Source organism: Giraffa tippelskirchi, chromosome 13 (assembly GCF_054371585.1).
Source record: "Giraffa tippelskirchi isolate mGirTip1 chromosome 13, T2T-mGirTip1v1.2.pri, whole genome shotgun sequence".
NCBI classification, from domain to species: Eukaryota; Metazoa; Chordata; class Mammalia; order Artiodactyla; family Giraffidae; genus Giraffa; species Giraffa tippelskirchi.
This window is the reverse complement of record NC_137287.1, coordinates 1,156,978-1,170,806: the sequence shown is the minus strand read 5'-3', so window position 1 is coordinate 1,170,806 and position 13,829 is coordinate 1,156,978. Positions and strand designations below refer to the sequence as shown.

At 50.8% G+C, this 13,829-nt stretch overlaps 1 protein-coding gene across 25 annotated transcripts in view; it reads left to right on the top strand.

Moving 5' to 3' along the window:
* MAD1L1 (mitotic arrest deficient 1 like 1) overlaps nt 1-13,829 on the top strand; it is a 283,031-nt gene that overhangs the window by 157,631 nt on the left and 111,571 nt on the right. The window lies entirely within an intron of this gene.

Below are 13,829 nucleotides of genomic sequence, written 5' to 3'. Positions count from 1 at the left end.
CCCCGGCTCCTCTGTGCCCACCCCCACCATGCTGTCTTCACAAGTTTCCCCTCTCCGCCCCCGCACTGGGTTGGCCATTGCTCAGTGGCCTCCTCCTACACGGCAGACGGCAGGGTGCCCTGCATGGCGCTGTCTGCAGGACCTGGCTCTGCTTCACCCGTGGGCGCACGTGACGACAGGAGGTGGGAAGTGTGGTGGGGACGCCCCCGCGGGTCTGGGCTGAGGTCGCTCCTGAGGTCGTGCTCGCTGGCCAGCGGGGTGGCTCTGGTGAGGCTTGGCCGTGTTCCCAGGAGTAGCGGGGAGCCATCCAAGGCGTCAAAGGACTGATGCCGGGTGCGGGTGGGGTGACGGGAGGGGCTAGCTGCTGCCCGCTGGGCCGTACGTCCTTCCTGCTGGCTGTGGGGGTGAGGGTCCCCGGGTGCCCGCACCCGGCTTAGCGTTCAGGAGCCTGTCTTCCCATGCCCCCTGCCCCCAGCATCTCACGGCCGTGACCACGGGGTCAACATCGTCCACGTGCCTGAGGGCCTCCTGGCTTTCCCGGAAAACTGCTCCGTCTGAGGACGGGCCGGGAAGCCCACGGCCACCGTGCACCCCGGTGCTCGGAGGGCTCGCTCTGAGTGAACCCCGGCAGCTTCCCCTCTAGTGGTTCTCCCCCCCACCCCCACCCCCCACCGCCGAGCAGCAGGAGTGCTGCTGCAAGTCTTTCCTGAAACCGCTTAGCCGGGAGCCCGGCTCCCACAGGGCCGGCACACCCGGAGGCAGGCCGGCCACCGCCCACCCGCTGCCTCTGCACGGCCTGCAGCCTTCCCGCGAGCCTGGCTGGCCGCGGCGGGACGGGCTCGGCCGCGCTGTGTCACTCGCGCAGGTGCTGCGGGTAGATCACACACGTGTGAAATACACACAGTACGCGAAACACGTGTGACGCAGCAGGTGTGCACGCATGACATTTTGAAGCATGACTCTTTCGGAAGAGAGCTGCGTGGAACTCGAGTAAAGCCTTGAGCGGATCCCCGCCGAGCCCCCTGCACTTGGCCAGGGGACAGGCCCTGCCTCAGAAGAGGGCACAGCTGCAGAGGGAGGCGGCCCCTCAGCCACCACCCACGGCCCGGGCAGAAGCAGAACCCGCCCCCGGGGGCCTGGGCCTGCTCTGTGAACCACAGTGAGGGTGAGGCTGCCCCGGACCCTGGTGCTCCCCGGCTGAGGGCTTGGTCTGGAGGGGAGCCGTTGTGGGAGCCCCGCATTTGATCAAGGAGGCTTTTGCAGCCCCCAGCCCCTCCCGACCAGGGCCGCTCCGTCGGGAGGAAGCCCGCTCTCCGGTCCGCAGGCACCCCCGGGAACACAGCTGCTGCAGTGCGTTTGGGCCCCAGGCCCCCTGCCCCCCGCTGCCCGGCCACAGGAACCGGGGGGTGTCCCATCCGGGGCTGTGCCCAGCTTCCACTCCTGCACGGACCCTGCGGCGGGCGGGAGGGGCGGCCTCCCCCAGAGCAGAGCCTCTGGGCCCGGGGCGCTGGCCTGCCCCGTGGGGCTCTCCGGAGGACCGAGGGCCGTCTGCTGTCCAGGGTCCTGAAGTGTCACGGCCACGCTGCCGTGTTCTCGTGCTGGGTGGCCAGTGGCCTCCAGTCTGGCGTCTCACACCCTCCAGCTCTTGGAAAGTCCCTTGAATTATTCATTGGTCATCTTTCCTCTTCCGTCTCCTCTGTTGTTTCTTTCTGAAGCTGTTACTTAGATGTTGAACCTTCTGGATGCTTTCTGTTATAAAAACACTTTTGATCCTACTTTCTATCATTGGGCTCTACTTTCTATAAAATGTTCTCAAATTTATCAGCCCATTCTTACTTTATTTTTGCTGTCATACTCTTAATTTCCTGAGGTTTTTTTTTTTTTTTTGTAGCGTTGTTCTTTGAGTATTCCCTCGTGTAAAATATGTTCACTAGCTCTTTGGTGTCAGTAATGGGACTTCCTGAAGTTTCCTTCAGTCCACACCCCCCTTCTCTTTACGTTGCTTTCTTCTCTCTGCGTGGTGGTTTGGGGGAAGGCCTCCTGCTGATGCTGTCCTTGAAGCCCTGGTGGTCCTGGCGTCCGCTCACGAGGAGGGGTCACCAACACCTCCCAGTCCGGCCTGGGCCCGGCGGACTCTGTGCCGGCGGCTTCACTAGGTCCACCGTGGCCGTTTCCCGGGGAACCCTCGTGTCTTCGGGGAAGAGCCCTGTCTGGAGGTGGGCTGCCGCTTCTGGGTGCGGAGTGGGTCAGGACCAGGGGGTGGCGTCCGTGGACACGGCCCTTCAGTGCCCTGCCAGCCGGGACAGCTTGGCCCTCCGCCTGGTGTCCCTCTGCTCCGAGACCTGTTCTCTTCTCTGTCAAGAAAATAAATCTCTGGTCTTCAGTGGGGGTGAGGTCTTGCAGCATGGTGCTTGGCGTGTCCAGGATGCAGTAAACCCATCCTGCCCAGAGTCAGGCCAAGAAGACCGTCGACACACCAGTGCCACGGTGACTCAGACGGGGAACTGCCTGATGAGGATTTTACAGCAGCATCGTCAGAACGCTTCTGCGAACCGTTACGCATCCTCTTTAAACAAGTGATAAATTTCAACAAAGAAATAAAAATTATCTGTTTTTTTTTTTTTTTTTAAAAAGAACCAAATATAAATTATACACCTGAAAAATACAATAACCAAAATACAAAACTCACCAGGTTCGCCCCCAGGTCAGGAGGAGCCGCTCAGCAGAGCAGTGGGGAGACGGAGTGAGAGGAGACAGGAGCAGAGCCTCGGGCACCCGCGGTCCGGAGACGGGGCCTCGCTTAGCTGGGGCCCCAGAGGGGAAGAGGGCGTGGAGGCTGGGAAGTGAAGACTGGCAGTTGCCCAACTCTGGTGAAGGGCATGAAGCTACAGATTTAAGAAGCTCAGTGGACCCCTTACATCCCGCACCATGACATGTGCTGATCAACCTCCTGAAAAGTAATCACAAAGGAAAAGTCTTGAAAGGAGCCGGAGAGAAACACTGTTATCTGTGGGGACATGGAGCTGAGCGGCAGCGAGTTTTTCATGTGAAACTGCAGAAGCCAGAGGAAGTGCACAACATTTATCAAGTTCTGAGAGAAAAGAACTGTCAGCCAGCGAAAACATCCTTCAGGGATGAAAGGAAAATCAAGACACCCTCCGCCGAAGCGAAGCTCAGAGAATTTGTCACCAGCAGACCTGCCCTTAATGAACGTCAGAGGAAGCTCCCGGGCAGGAGGGGCGCGGTGAGAGAGGAAAGCCTGGAACGTCCACGGGGAAGGACAGCGGCACAGGTAAACGCAGGGAGAAGCGTCAGGCCAGCAGGCTGTCCTCGCGTTTCTGTGAAATTACCCCCGAGGGCAGAAGCCTGGAGTGTCCCGTGGTGCCGGCGCTCAGCACGTGCGGGAGAATCCTCGAGGCCACCTGATTGGACAGTGGGCGGGGGACTCTGTCGGCCCCGGGAGGCCACGTCATGTATGTGTACCTCTATGCTTCCAGCAACAGCAAGAAATATGCACAGGGCCGTGTATCCAAAACGCTGTAGGATGAGACTCTAGAAAGTGGCCAAGGAACCCACAGGATGGCAAAAGAAGGGAGACAGAGGGAACGAACAGGGAACATAAGTGGCAGATGTAGTCACCAGGAAATCAAGTTACGTTTAATGTAAAGGATGTAAATGCATTAATTAGGAGACAGACTGGCAGCGTGGATCCAAACACACGACCCAGTTACATTTTATCTGCAAGACCCACTTCAGCCACGACAGCACAGGGAGGCAGAAAGTGAAAGAACAAGAAGTGACGCGCCGGGCACGCGTGAAAGTTTTTAAAGTAGGTGTGGCTCATGCCGATGGAATAATGTCAGGTAAAATACGGCAGACCGAAAGGGACCCTGCATGAGGCTCCGTCTGCACAGAAGCGCAACGTCAAACTCACGAAGCCGAGTGATGGGCTGGGAAGAGGCCTGGGCAGATCCACCTGTGCGGTCAGGACCCGGCACAGTGCTCTCAGGAGCAGCAGGACTGAGCCGAAAGGCAGCAGAGACATGGAAGGACTGAGCAGGACCCGGTCGACGTCCGCAGGAAGCATGACTGCAGTGGGTTGCCATGTCCTCCTCCAGGGGATCTTCCTGACCCAGGGGTTGACCTCACGTCTCCTGGGTTGACAGGCGGATTCTTTACCACTGAGCCACCTGGGAAGCCCCCCTGCATCTTCCTACAAACGTTGAAAGCTTGAATTCACGATTACAGTGTTCCCCCAAAGGATGTTGCCAGGTCTGTGTGTTGTCTCTGGAGAACTGTAAACGTGGAGAGGATAAGTGGCATCAGCTTTACACAGTCTGCTTAGACGGTGGAGGGGGAGGTGCCCGGCCTGTGGGGGCTCTCCAGAGGGACGCTGGTGAGCTCGTGGCGGTGGTGGCTGCAGGCGTGTGCACGCGTGGTGGCCTCCGTGGGGCCTGTGCTCCTTGTTGTCGTTGACAGGGGCTCCGTGGAGAGGACGTGGGCCTCCTCCTAAGTTTGTGCACGTTCCTGTAATTCTTCCCTGAGAAGTGGGGGAAAGAGAGAGACTCCAAGCTGCTTTCAGAAGTGACTCCCAGGGACGTGGTTGCCGAGACCATCCGGGCTTTTAGTCTTAGAGGCTTCTCGGCGTTCCCACCGCTGGTCCAGGGTTAGCTCTCGGCGTTCCCACCGCTGGTCCAGGGTTAGCTCTCGGCGTTCCCACCGCTGGTCCAGGGTTAGCTCTTGGCGTTCCCACCGCTGGTCCAGGGTTAGCTCTCGGCGTTCCCACTGCTGGTCCTGGGTTAGCTCTTTTGTGCCATTTCCCACTGTGCTTCCATTTTCCAGCTTCGAAGGTTTTTTGGACGCTGCCACTTCTATTTCCTTTGTCTTTTCAGAAGTAGGCCTCACGAGAAGGCAGGAAGACCCATGCTCTCATCGTAAAGGAATTTTGAGAGAGGTTACACCCAAGTGTAAATGTAGAAGCCACCATCTTCAACTGAAGTCTGGCGATTTTTCTGTTCATAAACGTTTTATGCATAGTGAAACCCACACCATTTAAACCCTGTCTCTCCACTCTGTATTGTAACCCTCTCCTGTGTTTCTGCACCCTTTGCGTAAACATTAACACAGAGTCTGTCTCATACCACAGTTGACTCCTCCCCTTTTGGAACTTGAGTTATGTCACGTTTTCAGCTGCGAAGAACAAGCTGTGATGAATCGCTCTGCATGAACCATTGCCCACGTTTTTACATGTGTGTTTGCGTTCTGGGTCCCAGAAACTCAGTGGTACTTGGACTGTCTTGCATGTAGGATTCCGACGCATTATGGGTTTGAAACTAAGACAACCCCCCGCCCCCATCAGCAGCAGTGGTAATCATTGTGCCAGAACAGCTGACGTTCACCCAGCGCTTTCCGTGGGCCAGGCTCTAAACCCCCAGCTTTCCCTCCAGTGCCAGCCCTGAGGGGTTTTACACGCCCGTGTCATCGAGGCACATTCCACACACAGCAGGATGTGTCCCTTTGAACGTCCAGTGTCGCGGGGCACCAGGGGTGGGGCTGTGGGAGCTGTCCACCCAGGGAACAGATCTCAGACAGCATGTTGTCTTTGGAGAAGCTTAAAACAGTGATTGGACTTCCCTGGTTGCTTCGTGGTGAAGAGCCCTCCAGCCAGTGCAGGAGACACGGGTTCGATCCCTGAGTCAGGAAGATCCCCTGGAGAGGGGAATGGCAACCCACTCCAGTATCTTGCCTGGAAAAATCCCACAGACAGAGGAGCCTGGTGGGCTACAGTCCATGGAGTCGTAGAGGCAGACATGACTGAGCATGCGTGCATGCAAACAGTGAGTAAAGTGAAAGCTAGTCTGCGTTTGCTTATCACCATGTTCTCTCAGGTCTGAAGAATGTCAGTAATCAAATACTCCTCTTCCACATACTCACCCCCACCAGACACCACAGTCGCACTTGACAAATATGTGCCCCTGCTTGTAATTGTAATCACCATCATGATAAGCTACAGAATGTATACTAGGAGACTTGTTATCTTTTAGTTTTAAAATTATTATATAGTTGTTATTCAGTTGCTTAGTTGTGTCCGACTCTTTGCAACCCATGAACTGCAGCACACCAGGCTTCCCTGTCATCCACTGTCTCCTGGAGTTTGCTCAAACTCTTGTCCATTGTGTTTTGATGCCGTCCAACCATCTCGTCCTCTGTTGCCCCCTTCTCCTCCTGCCCTCAGTGTTTCCAGCATCAGGGTCTTTTCCAGTGAGTCGGCTCTTCTCATCAGGTGGCCAAAGTGTTGGAGCTTCAATTTCAGCATCAGTCTTTCCAATGAGGATTTGGAAAAAGACAAATTGTCTTTTCCTTGGTGTACAGTCCTAGGCATTTTAATTACTTGCCCCTTAATCAGAGCACACAATACGGCGGTCACTTCACAGCCCCCTCCTGCTGCCAGCGTATGGACTGCCCCCACACACCCACGCTCCTGCAGCAGCCACCGAGCCATTCTCCATCCCCACGGTTCCATTTCTTTCTCAGTAATGTCCTATAAGTGGGGTCCTACATTTTAATCTTTTGAGACCAGTGTCTTTCACTCGGCATAAGTGAAATTCCTCCACGATGTTGTCACCATGAAGTCCTTTTTCTGATTAGCTTTCTACCAAGTTTGGAAATCAGGAAGTATGAGTTTCCCCAATTTGTTCTTTTCCAAGATTGTTTCAACTCCTCTGACGTCTTAACCATTGTAAGTTCTCCTATCCATGAACATGGACTATCTCCCCATCTATTGAGTTCTTTAATTTCTCTCAGCAGTCTTCTGCAGTTTTCAGTATACAAATCTTTTAATTACCTCCCTGGGTAAATTAAAACCTAAGTAGTTTGTTCTCTTTGACGCTCTTGTAAATGGACTGATTTTATTAAATTCCTTTTTTCAGATTTTTCATTGCTGTTGTTTAGAAATATAGCTGATTTTTATTTATATTGAAACATATCAGTCCTTTCGGCCAAAGATTTGTTGATTTTGTTGATCTTTTCAAATAACCAGCTTTTGGTTTTGTTGATTTTCTTACCGTTTTTCTGTTGTCTGTGTCATTTATCTCTGTTCTAGTCTTTATTATTTTCTTCCTTCTAGCTTTGAGTTCAATTTGCTCTTCCTTTTCTGATTTCTTAAGATGTATATTCATGTTATTGATTTGAGATCCTCCTCTTCCCTGGTGGCTTAGACAGTAAAGGATCCGCCTGCAGTGTGGGAGACCTGGGTTCAGTCCCTGGGTCGGGAAGATCCCCTGGAGAAGGGAACGGCTGCCCACTGCAGTATTCTGGCCTGGAGAATTCTGTGGACAGAGGAGCCTGGTCTGCAGTCCATGGGGTTGCAAAGAGTCAGACACAACTGAGCGACTTTTACTACTTCACTTTCTTTTAAACTGTAGGCATTTAAGGCTATAAATTCCCCAAGAGCCTTGCTTTCACTGGTATCTTGCGTTTTGTTTTCATTTTATTTTCTCAAAGCATTTCCTGGTTTCCTCTCTCTTCAGTTGCTCGAGTCTGTTGTTTAGTTTTCACAGACTTGTTTTCCACTTTTTGTTTCTATTGTTGGGCTCTACTTTCACCTCATTGAGTTAATTCCATTAGATCAATAAACTTAGCTTACCGAGACTAGTTTTGTAGCCTGGCATGTGGTCTTTTCTGGAGACTGTCCATGTTCACTTGGCCAGAACATGTCCTCTGCTGTTGGTCTGATTGAGTCACAGGTTCCCAGGCGCTCTGCTCCCTTGCTGTAGCTGCTCCTCTTTATAACTGGGTAATATTCCACCGATGGATATACGACAACTTAAAAAAATATATCTGTCTACTTCCTGAAGGATATTTGTGTTTTCAGCTTGGGACAGTTAACGACTAGAACTGCTAAGGAAACACTTGTGTGCAGGTTGTGTAGGGGCAATGATTTCCATTTCTCCAGGGTGGATACCCCAGAGTGGAATGTCTAAGTAATGTGCTCAGTGTGTGTTTGGCTTTGGAAAGTAGGGTGGTGATTATTTAAACAGAACATGTGAGAGTTTGGGTTCTTCTGTGTCAGCACTGGGTGTTGTGAATATTCTTATTTTATTTGGCCCTTCTGCTGGGTGTGTATTACTGCATAACATGCTGTCTCGCCGTGGCCGTTTACATGTGTTTCCCAAATGATGTTGAACATATTTTCATTAGTTGCAACCTGTTTAACCTTTTTGGTGAGATATCTGTTTAAATACTTAGTTGTTTTTTTTGTTGTTGTTCTTTTTTTTTTTCCACTTATTGTTGAATTTTGCAAGTTCTTTATGGTGGATATGTGTTTGTCAAATATTGGATTTGCAAATATTTTCTTTTAGCCTGTAACCTGTTTTCTCATTATCTTACCAATATCTTTTAACAAAAGTTTTAAATTTTGAAAAAGTCCAACTGATCAATTTTTAAATATTGAGTCTGAAATCTCCTTACTTAGCCTTAAGTATCAAAGATGTTCTACATTTATTTCTTAAATTTTTATGGTTTCACATTTTACATTCAAACTTCTGACCCATGTTCAGTTGAAGTCTGTGTAAGACACGAGGTTTAGGTGAAGATTTATTCTTGCCTAAAGATGTTTAGTTGCTTCCAGACAATCTGTGGCAAAGGCTGTCCTTCCTTCACTGAATTGCCTTCATGGGCATGTTTCTCTCTTTCCTGGACCCTCTGCTTTTCGGTATTGATCTCAGAGTTTATCTCATCACCACTGTCTTGATTACTGGTAGCCTTGGGGTAAGTTAAAATCTGGTAGAGTGACTCCTCTGATTTTGTTCTTCTTCAAAGTTGTTTTAGCTGTTCCTTTGACTTTCTGTATAAATTTTAGAGTTGGTTTGTCTAGATCTACCCTCCCCCCCTCAAAAAAAATCCCGCTGGGGTTTTACTGGCTTTGTGTTAAACCTGTACGTCATTTGGGAAGAATTGACCATCTCGTTGTGTTGGGCCTCCCATTCCATGAACAGAGTATCTGTTTATTTACATCTTTGATTTTTTTCGTCAGCATTTTGTTTTCTCGTCATACAGATTCTGCACGTTTTATTAGATTTATGCCTAAGTATGTCTTTTTATATCAGTCGTAAATTTTGTTTTACTTTGCCTTACTGTTATGTACTATGACTGTATAGAAGTGATTGATTCTTGAGTTGTTCATCTTATATCCTGTACCTTACCAAATTCACTTTTCAGTTCTATGAGGGTTTTTGGTGTTTAATTTTGGTTGACTCCTTGGGGTCTTACTATGCAGATTCTCCTGTCTATAAATTATCTGAGTTTCCCTGGTGGCTCAGTTGGTGAAGAATCTGCCTGCAATGTGGGAGACCCAGGTTCGATCCCTGGGTCGGGAAGATCCCCTGGAGAAGGGAACAGCTACTCACTCTGGTGTTCTTGCCTGGAGAATTCCATGGACAGAGGAGCCTGGTGGGCTACAGTCCATGGGGTTGCAAAGAGTCAGACACGACTGAGCGACTGTCATAAATTGTCTGTATCAGTTTCATGTCTTCTCCGAGCGGTGCGCCTTTGGTTAAGACTTCCAGGCTGGTGTTGGAGTGTCTGCCTTGCTCCTGTCTTGGGGGAGCTCCTAGTCTTTCGCCGTCGAGAACGATGTTTGCTGTAGGTTTTTGTAGATGTATCAGGATGTAGGAGTTCTCTTCCGTTCTTGATGGGTCTTTTATTCGTGGTTTGTCATGAATAGATGTTGAACTTTGTCAAACCCTTTCTTTTTCCACAGATTGATACCTTTGTGTTTTTTCTTCTTTGAACTGCCAGTATGGTAGATTATATTGATTTATTTTTCAATATTGAACCAGCCTGACCACAAGTCTCCTTGCCTGTCACTGTTCTTTCGTATTGCTGGACTCAACTTGCTCGTGGTTTGTTGATGATGTTTTCGTTCGTGAGGGATGCGGGTGGGCGAGTTTTGTTTATTTTCTGTTCTCATCTGTTTCTCTTCGAGCGTAATGCTGGCCTCATGTGCCAAGCTGGGAATTACTCCTCTTTTTTGGATGAGATTGTGTAGAATTAGCATTATTTCTTCGTTAAATGTTTGTGCCGTGTAAAACCATGCAGGCCAGGCCTGGATATTTCTGTTGTGGAAGGGCCTTGGAGGCTGGGCTGTGTGTTTGTGTGGGCGACGTGGCTGGACCGCGGGCAGTTGTCCTTGTGGCCCCCGTGTGGAAGGGCTCTGAGGCTGGGCTGTGGGTTTTGTGGGCGACGTGGCTGCACCGTGGGCAGTTGTCCGTGTAGCCCCCGTGTGGAAGGGCTCTGAGGCTGGGCTGTGGGTTTTGTGGGCGACGTGGCTGGACTGTGGGCAGTTGCCCGTGTGGCCCCCGTGCCCTCCGTGTGCCCACAGGGCCCGCGGCGGCTCCCCCGGTCCCGGTGCTGCTGCCCGGCCCTCTCTGCTGGCCTTGCTGAGCCTCACAATTGAATCCGTCTTTCCAGAGGAAGAGTGTTGGATTTCTTTCATTTTTCTCATTGTTCTTCTGTTTCATTGATTTTTGCGCTTTATTAGTTCCTTCTGTCTTCTTGCTTTGGGTGTACTTTTCCCTTTTTTTCTAGTTTCTTAAGGTGGGAACTTAGATTGTTGAGTTGAGGTTTTTCTTGTTTTCTACTATAAGCGTGTAAGGCTACAGGTGTCTCCCTCAGCACCGCTTCAGCCGCGCCGCACACTGGCCCGCCCCTGAGGTCCGCCGCGCTCATTCTCACTCGGCCACAGAGGCTCTCTGACCACGTCGTCCGTCAACGGCGGGTCGCTATCCCCGTCTTGTCTTTCTGTTTTTGTTGTTCACTCCCTAAGTCGTGTCCAACTCTTTTGCGACCCCATGGACTCTCCAGGTTCCTCTGTCCATGGGATTTCCCAGGCAAGAATACTGGAGCAGGTTGCCATTTCCTTCTCCAGGGGATCTTCCCAACCCAAGGATTGAACCTGTGTCTCCTGCATTGGCAGGCAGGCTCTTTACCACTGAGCCACCAGGGAAGCCCTTCTGTTATGGATACTTGGCTTAAATTCCATTATAGTCTGTGAATTAGTTTGTATTGTTTTCATTTTTTAATTTGCTAATGTTTATTAATGCCCCAGTAATATGCTCTGTCTTGGAGGATGTTCGGTCTATACTCGAGAAGAATGTGCATTGCATGATGTCACATGGAGCGTTCTGTGAAGTCCTGGTAGGCTACAGGTCCTTGCTCAGCGTCTGTCAAGGTTTAACTCCTTGGCGAGGAACTCTGACATCTCCAAACATACTTGTGGATTTGCCTGTTTCTCCCTCCAGTCCTGTCATTTTCCGCTTCGTGCACTTGGAAGCTCTGCTTTTAGGAGCACGCTCATTTAGGGTTATTGTGTCTTCTTCATGAATAAACTGTTTTACATTTTTGCAGTGCCTCTTTTTTGGGCAGACACTGCCTGGATATCTCCTCTGAGGTCTCTTTTGTCCAGCCACTCCAGCGTCCATTCTTCCCTCCTTGCCCCCTTCTTTCCTTTCCTCCCTTTGTCCAGCTGGTGGAGATGATTTGGGATGACTGTTGGTTTATAGGAGGGTTGCATGGGTAGTACCGAGTGGGCCACACACAGCTCGTCTTTCTTTGTCCCTCGTTATCAGCACCTCCATTTCTTGGTTTTGTTTTCCGCCACTTTGCAGGGCCCGCAGGTGGCCCGTTGCACACCCCAGCCCACGTTTGTCTGGCATATCCCTGATGGGCTGTTGGGGACGATGCCTGAGTTTTGGGCGTCAGGTCAGGGGTGACGTACCATGAACAGTTCCCGCTTCACTTTCACTATAAACAGGAGGAACCAGGAAGCTCTTTGAACACTGCGCTCATCGATAACCTTGACTCCACCGTCCCACCTTCCTAAGAACTGAGCCGTGCCCGCTGTGAGCTAATGACGTGACCTCCTGCCTTCCGCCCCCCCCATTGCCACCACCCAGTCTCTGCTTTGTTATCGGTGGCATGTAACTGGGTGCTGCCTTTTCGTCCGCTTTGATCCTCTCTCTCTCTACCTTTTTAAAAAAATATTCGTTTATATATTTGGCCATGCCAGCTCTTTGTTGTGGCATGTGGGATCTAGTTCCTGAGCACGGATCGAACCCGGGCCCCCTGCATTGGGAGCACAGAGGCCTAGCCACTGGGCCACCAGGGACGTCCCTCTCTCTGCCTTTTAATTGGGGGTGTTTAGCCCGTTTACATTTGAGGTGACTGTTGTGAGGTTACGTTTGATCTTGTCTTGTTTTCTTTTCTGTTTGTCCTGTCTCTCCTTCATTCCCGTTTTCCTGTATTTCTGGCTTCCTTTGAACTACTTGCATGTTTTTTATGATACCATTTTATTTCCCTTTTTGGCCCATTAGTTGTAACTTTTTGGTTTTTTTAGTGGTTGCTCGGGGTTTTCATACTCGCCTTCACTTATCACCGTCTTGCTCCAGTGATACGCCGCCCCCTCATGCGAGTGTGTCATCATGCCGCCGCTCGCGTCCGTCATGCAGCCTTCCTGCTCTGGCTGTCATGCATCTTATCTCCGCTTACGTCTTAAAACCCCAGGGTGTTTTTATTGGTTTTGTTTAACCTCTTTTTAAAATAGTAATTTAGACATTTTTTAAAGATTTAAATAGCGTGAAGCCACGTGTGCGTGAAGCCACGTGTGCACCCGCGTGTTGAAGATCCCCCCACGGCGTGGGTCCCCTCCCCTCTGGACCCCTCCCCTTCCGCCTGGAGGCTTTCCCGTGGCCCCCGTGGAGCAGGCCGCCCGGGATAAATCCTCTGCTTCTGTGTGTCTGAGAACATCTTTATTTTGCTTTTGTTTTTTGAAAGATATTTTCACTGGGAATAGAATTCTAGGTTGACATTTTTCATTTCTTCCAGTGTTGGATAGATTTTTCTCCTCTTTCTCACTTGCATTTCTCTGCTGAGAAATCTGCTTCGTTTCTCCATGGGTGGCGTTTCCTTCCTGCAGCTGCTTGTAGGGCCTCTTCATCATCACACTGGCTCTAAGCACCCACATTGTTCCGTGCGCTGGGGCTGATCTTTCTCATGCTCAGATTCGTGTGGCTTCTTGAGTCTGTGGCTTTACACTTTGGTCACATTTGGACCCTCCTACAGTATTTCTCTGTCCCCCCCTCACCGCAGGGACTCCAGCTACACGTAAATTCTGCTTCATGAAGCTGCCCCACTGCTCACGCTGCTCTCTCGGTTTAACGACTGCTTTTCCTCTCTGTCTGCCGCCGCGGTAGTTTTTATCACCCTGTCTTCAAGCACACTCAACTTTTGTCCTGCAGAGTTTCATCCATCATGAATCTCATCCGGTGTTTTTCATCTCAGACACTGCAGCTCCCACCCAATGGAACGTGCCTCTATTCCAGGAGCTTTTAATAACTTTCCATGTCCGTGGACGCCGGTTTAACGTCTGGGCAGTTCTATCTTGGTTATGCTCCTCGTCGTGGATCACGTCTTCCTAGTTCTTTCAATGCCCGGTAACCCTTGACCGGATGGCAGCGCGTGTGTCAGCTTGCTGGGTTCTGAACGTGTCTGTGTCCCTGTAAATCTTGGTGCTTTTTTCAGAGGTACGGTTGGGCTTCTTGGAAAGAGTTTGGTCCCTTCCAGCCTCGCTTTTGTTGATTTGCGAGGCCATTCTGGAGCAGTTCTGTCAGAAGAAAATCACCCTCCCACTCCCAAGTCGACCTTCCTGAATTCCCTACGGAGCGTGAGTCCTCCATTCCGGCTGCTGGGAGCAGCTCTGTCCCTCGCCCTGTGTCAGCGCTGGGCCCTGCCTCCTGGGTGCTTGTTCGTCTTTCATTCTGTTTATTTTTGGC